The sequence below is a fragment of the Lipotes vexillifer genome, unplaced genomic scaffold, assembly GCF_000442215.2.
Source record: "Lipotes vexillifer unplaced genomic scaffold, Lipotes_vexillifer_v1.1 scaffold926, whole genome shotgun sequence".
NCBI classification, from domain to species: domain Eukaryota; kingdom Metazoa; phylum Chordata; class Mammalia; order Artiodactyla; family Lipotidae; genus Lipotes; species Lipotes vexillifer.
The window spans coordinates 32,604-39,403 of record NW_006798085.1 but is presented as its reverse complement, the minus strand read 5'-3'; positions in this window follow the sequence as shown (position 1 = coordinate 39,403).

Below are 6,800 nucleotides of genomic sequence, written 5' to 3'. Positions count from 1 at the left end.
TACTGCAAAGAAAAAACAAAAGAATGGAATCTCTGTCTCCCACAGCCTTCTGGCTCCCCTGAAAGTAAGCCCCACTGGCCTTCAAAGCCAAACTTTCTGGGGGATCATCTTCCTGATGCTGGACATTTGGGCTGGGAGCCTGATGTGGGACTCAGACCCCTTTCTCCATGGGGAGAACCTCTGCAATTGTAATTATTCTCCCATCTGTGGGTTGCCCACCCTGGGGTGTGGGTCTTGACTATACTGTGACTCTGCCCATCCTACTCATCTCATTGTGGTTCCTTTTTTTTTTTTTTTTATGGTACGCAGGCCTCTCACTGTTGTGGCCTCTCCCATTGCAGAGCACAGGCTCCGGACGCGCAGGCTCAGGGGCCATGGCTCATGGGCCCAGCCGCTCTGCGGCATGTGGGATCTTCCCAGACCGGGGCAGGAACCCATGTCCCCTGCATCGGCAGGTGGACTCTCAGCCACTGAGCCATCAGGGAAGCCCCATTGTGGTTCCTTTTTTATGTCTTTAGTTGTAGAAGATCTTTTCTGCTAGATTCTGGTCTTTCTCATCAATAGTTGCTCTGTAAATAGTTGTAATTTTGGTGTGGCTGTGAGAGGAAGTGAGCTCAGAGTCTTCATACTATGCCATCTTGACCAATAAAACTATTAAAAAAATTTTTTATCTTTGACAATCTGACAGGTAAAAAATAGAAACCTATAACTAATAAATATTTTTGTTTTTAACTAAAAATACATGCACATGGTAAAAAACAACTCAAGCAATATAAAAGAATATACAATTAAAGTTATATATTACCCCTATTCCTTAGTTCCCTTGGTTCCCTTTCCAGAGAACCCCACTGTCAGTTTCTTGCTTATCCTCCAGATATATTCTATGCAAACCATGGATATACAAGTATAAATGGGTATATATGTGTGTGTGCACATGCATTTGGATATCTATCTGTCTGGTTATTGATGAAAATGGGAGTTTATCATACTTTTTTCACTTAAAATATATCATATCCATATATCCATTTCTTCTCTCTTTTTGTCACAAATGGTAGCAGGCTATTCACTCTGCTTTTTTCATTTAATATATATATATTTTTTTTTTCTTGCATTATGCGGGCCTCTCACTGTTGTGGCCTCTCCCATTTGCGGAGCACAGGCTCCGGACGCGCAGGCTCAGCGGCCATGGCTCACGGGCCCAGCCGCTCCGCGGCACGTGGGATCTTCCCGAAACGGGGCACGAACCCGCGTCTCCTGCATCGGCAGGCGGACTCTCAAGCACTGCGCCACCAGGGAAGCCCCATTTAATATATTTTTGAGATTGTGTCATATCAATACATTTACATCTGCCTTATTCTTTTGTATGGCTACATCATAATTTATTTAACCAGTCCCAGGCATTTTGGTTGTTTCCAATATCCTGTTATTACAAATGATCTCCCTGAACATACTTATTTGTACACATGGGTCAGCATATTTTTAGGATAAATTCCTAGAAGCATGGTTGCTGTATCAAAGTATATAGTGGTTGATGTTATTCCCTGCCCAACATCCATTCCATATCTTCCCTATTGTTTACGTGGGATCTCCCCGAAACGGGGCACGACCCCGCGTCTCCTGCATCGGCAGGCGGACTCTCAAGCACTGCGCCACCAGGGAAGCCCCATTTAATATATTTTTGAGATTGTGTCATATCAATACATTTACATCTGCCTTATTCTTTTGTATGGCTACATCATAATTTATTTAACCAGTCCCAGGCATTTTGGTTGTTTCCAATATCCTGTTATTACAAATGATCTCCCTGAACATACTTATTTGTACACATGGGTCAGCATATTTTTAGGATAAATTCCTAGAAGCATGGTTGCTGTATCAAAGTATATAGTGGTTGATGTTATTCCCTGCCCAACATCCATTCCATATCTTCCCTATTGTTTAGCAGTCATAAAGTTTGAAGGGGATAGAATTGATCTCACTCCCAGCTTCTGGAGGGGGTACACCCCACATGTAACCCAATCAGGGTAAGTCCATCCCCCATGCCTCAGTTATTGGTTCAAGCAAACCAGGCCTTAGCCAATCAATGCATGCTATTGTCCTGTCAAGGGGAAATTTCAGGAATGGGCCAATGATGCAAGTCAGTGAAATGTTAGAGGATATTTTTTGAACTATTTGGGGGAAGAAGGGTTTTGTTTTTGTTTTTGTTTTTCTTTGCTCTTCTGAGAGAGAACAAAAGCCAGCTTTGTCTCTTCTTTTGGACAGTATGGTGTAGCTGATGTGAAGACTTCAAGTGCTGCAGCCCTTTTGCTACCAAGAAGGGAGTCAGATTTACAGTGGAGCTCGCACTTTGGATGACTGAACTGACAGATGGAAGGAAATTAGGTCCTTGGTGATATTGTTGATCCACAAAATCAAACCAATTTCAGAGCTCACTCATCCCCTGGAATTTGCAGTTATTTGAACTGATAAATCCTCTTTATTTATTTATTTATTTAGCGGTACGCGGGCCTTTCACTGTTGTGGCCTCTCCCGTTGCGGAGCACAGGCTCAGGACGCGCAGGCTCCGGACGCGCAGGCTCCGGACGCTCAGGCTCAGTGGCCACGGCTCACAGGCCTAGCCGCTCTGCGGCATGTGGGATCTTCCCAGACCAAGGCACGAACCCGTGTTCCCTGCATTGGCAGGCGGACTCTCAACCACTGTGCCACCAGGGAAGCCCTAAATCCTCTCTATTGTTTAAGCCTATTGGAGTTGGGTTTTCTGTTACTTACCAATAAAAAGGCATATGTACTTAAAATTTCTTTTCTTTTTTAAGAAATTTTTATTGGAGTATAGTTGATTTACAATGTTGTGTTAGTTTCAGGTGTATGGCAAAGTGATTCAGTTATACATGCATTCAAAAATATGGAACACTTCACGAATTTGCGTATCATCCTTGCGCAGGGGCCATGCTAATCTTTTGTATCGTTCCAGTTTTACTATGTGTGCTGCCAAAGTGAGCACACTTTAAAATTTTTTTGATAAGTTGCCTTACAAAAAATATACCAATTTACAATCCAACAACAGAATGAGAGTGTTTCTCCACAGCCTCGCCAAAACAGTATTTTATCAAACTTTCTGATATTGCCATCTTTATAGGAAAAGAGTGGTATCTTAACACAATCTTTTTATCATGAGCAGGGTTAAACTTTTTTTGGTTTATTTTTTTTGGCTGCGCCGTGTGGCATGCGGATCTTACTTCCCCAACCAGGGATTGAACATGTCCCCCCTGCAGTGGAAGTACAGAGTCCTAACCGCTGGACCACCAGGGAATTCCCTAAGCTTTCTAATATACTTAGAAGTCACATATATTTCTTTGTGTGTGTGTGTGTGTGTGTGTGTGTGTGTGTGTGTGTATTGCTCATGTCCTTTGCCTAGTTTTCTATTTCTATTTCTCTTTTTTATTGCTTTGTAAAAGCTGTTTGTATCCTAGGTAAATCAGGCCTCTGTTATGTGGGTTGAAATATATTTTCTGAATTTCTCCTTTGGCCTTTGATTTTCTTTTTGCATTTTTTATGGCAAAAAATATATAAAACAAAATTTACCATTTTAAAGTGTACAATTCATTGGCATTAAGTACATTCACAATGTTGTATAATCTTCACCACTATTTATTTCTAGAACTTTTTCATCATCCCAAAGAGAAACTCTGTACCTATTAAACAGTAATTCTCCATTGTCCCTTCCCAACAGCCCTGGTAAACTCTATTCTACTTTTTGTCTTTTTTTAATATAAATTTATTTATCTTTATTTTTGTCTGTGTTGGGTCTTCATTGCTGCATGTGGGCTTTCTCTAGCTGAGGCGAGCGGGGGCTACTCTTGGTTTCAGTGTGTGGGCTTCTCATTGCAGTGGCTTCTCTTGTTGTGGAGCACAGGCTCTAGGCGTGCAGGCTTCAGTAGTTGTGGCATGTGGGCTCAGTAGTTGTGGCTTGCAGGCTCTAGAGTGCAGGCTCAGTAGTTGTGGTGCATGGGCTTAGTTGTTCCACAGCATGTGGGATCTTCCCGGACCAGGGCTTGAACCCATGTACGCTGCCTTGGCAGGTGGATTCCTAACCACTGCGCCACCAGGGAAGCCCCCTTTTTGTCTTTATGAATTTTCCTATTGTACGTACCTTATATGAGTGTAATTGTACAATATTTGAACTTTTCTGTCTTATTTCATTTAGCATAATGTTTTCAAGATTCATATTTATTGTAGCATATATCAGAATGTTATTCCTTTTTATGGCTGAATAATATTCCATTGCATGTATATACCAAATTTTATTTATCCATTCATCTGTTGATGGACACTTGGGTCATTTCTACCTTTTGGCTATTGTGAATAATGCTGCTGTGAACATTGGTGTACAAGTATCTGTTTGTGTCCCTGCTTTCAATTTCTTTGGGAGTGGAGTTTTTGTATCATATGGTAATTCTATGTTTAACCTTCTGAGAAACCACCAAACTATTTCCCACAGTAGCTGCAAACATTTTTACCTTTCCACCAGCAATGTACAAAAGTTCCAATTTCCTTTTTAAAAAAAATTTATTTTTTAAAAAATAAACAATTTTTATTTTTTTAAATAATTTTTATTTTTTAAAATAAAGTAAAAATTTTAAAAAAATTTTTTAAAGAATTTTTATTTTTTAAAATAAACAATCTCCAACAAGCTTGGAGATTGTTGTTGTTGTTATTATTTTCAGAGTCCACACATGAGAGAGATCATATGGTATTTGTCTTTCTCTGTATGACTTATTTCACTTAGCATAATGCCCTTGAGATCCCTCCATGTTGTTGCAAATTGCAAGATTTCATTCTTTTTAATGGCTGAATAATATATATTTCTTTATCCATTCATCCATTGATAGACAGTTACATTGTTTCCATATCTGAGCTATTGTAAGTAATGCTGCAATGAACATGGGGGTGCATACATCTTTTCAAATTAGTATTTTTGGGGTTTTTTGGATAAATACCCAGAAGTGGAACTGCTGGATCATATGGTAGTCCTATTTTTAATTTTTTGAGGAACCTCCATACTGTTTTACATAGTGGTTGCATCAATTTACATTCCTACCAACAGTGCACAAGTGTTCCCTTTTCTCCACATCTTTGCCAACAATTGTTATTTCTTGGGTTTTTTGTGTGTGTTTGTTTTTTTATTTGTAATAGTCATTTTAACAAGTGTGAGGTGATATCTCATTGTGGTTTTGATTTGCATTTCTGTGATGATTAATGATGTTGATCATCTTTTCATGTACCTGTTAGTCATCTGTATGTCTTCTCTGGAGAAATGTCTTGTTCAGATCTTCTGCCCAGATTGTTTTTTGGTTTTTTTTTTTGCTATTGAGTTGTATGAGTTCTTTGTATTTTTCAGATGTATGATTTGTAATTATTTTCTCCATTCTATAGGATGCCTTTTCATTTTGTTGATAATTTCCTTTGCTGTGCACAAGCTTTTAAGCTTGATGTAGTCCCACTTGTTGATTTTTGCCTTTGTTGCTTTTGCTTTTGCTGTCAGATTCAAAAATTCATCACCAAGACCAATGTCAAGGAGCTTACCACACATATTTTCTTCTGGATGTTTTATGGTTTCAGGTCTTACATTTAAGTCTTAACCATTTTGAGTTAATTTTTGTGTATGGTGTAAGATAGTGGTTTAGTTTCATTCTTTTGCATGTGGCTGTCCAGTTTTCCCAACACCATTTATTGAAGATACTGTCCTTTCTTCATTGTATATTCTTGTCTCCTTTGTCATAAATTGACTAGAGTTCCAGTTTCTTCACATCCTCAACAACACTTATTTTCCATTTTTTATCATAGCCATCCTAATAAGTATGAAGTTGTATCACATTGTGATTTTGATTTGCATTTCCCTAATGACTAATGATACGTTGAGCATATTTTCATGTGTTTATTGGCCATTTGTATATATCCTCTTTGAAAAAATATCTATTCAAGCTCTTTGCCCATCTTTTTTTTTTTTAATATTTATTTATTTGGCTGCGCCGGGTCTTAGTTGCAGCATGCGGGATCTTTGTTGCCACGTGCGAGATCTTTGTTGCAGCATACGAGATCTTTAGTTGTGGCACGCGGGATCTTTAGTTGTGGCATGAGGGATCTAGTTCCCTGACCAGGGATTGAATCCGGGCCCCCTGCATTGGGAGCCTGGAGTCTTAAGCACTGGATCACCTGGGAGGTCCCTTTGCGCATCTTTGAATTGGGCTGTTTGTTTTTTTGTTCTGAGTTGTGGGAGTTCTTTTTCTATTCTGGATATTATTCCCTTATCAGATATATGATTTGAAAATATTTTCTCGCATTCCATACATTATCTTTTCACTTTCTCGATAGTATCCTTTGATGCACAAAGGATTTTAATTTTGATACATTCCAATTATCTATTTTTTGTTGTTGTTGCCTGTGCTTTTGTTGAAAAGCCTGTCAATTTCCTATTGAATCTTCTGGCACCTTGTTGATAATCAATTAACTATATATGTGAAAGTTTATTTCTGGGCTGTATGTTCTATTTCATTGATCTATATTTCTTTCCTTATGCCAGTACCACATGTCTTGACTACTGTAGCTTTGTAGTAGTTGGTAGTTTTGAAATATGGAAGTGTGAGTCCTCCAACTTTGTTATTTTTTCAAGACTGTTGTGGCCATTCAGGGTCCCTTCAGATTCCAGATGAATTTTAGAATGGATTTTTCTATTTCTGCAAAAAATTCCATTGGAATTTTGATCAGGATTGTACTGAATCTGTAGATCACTTTTTTCCCTA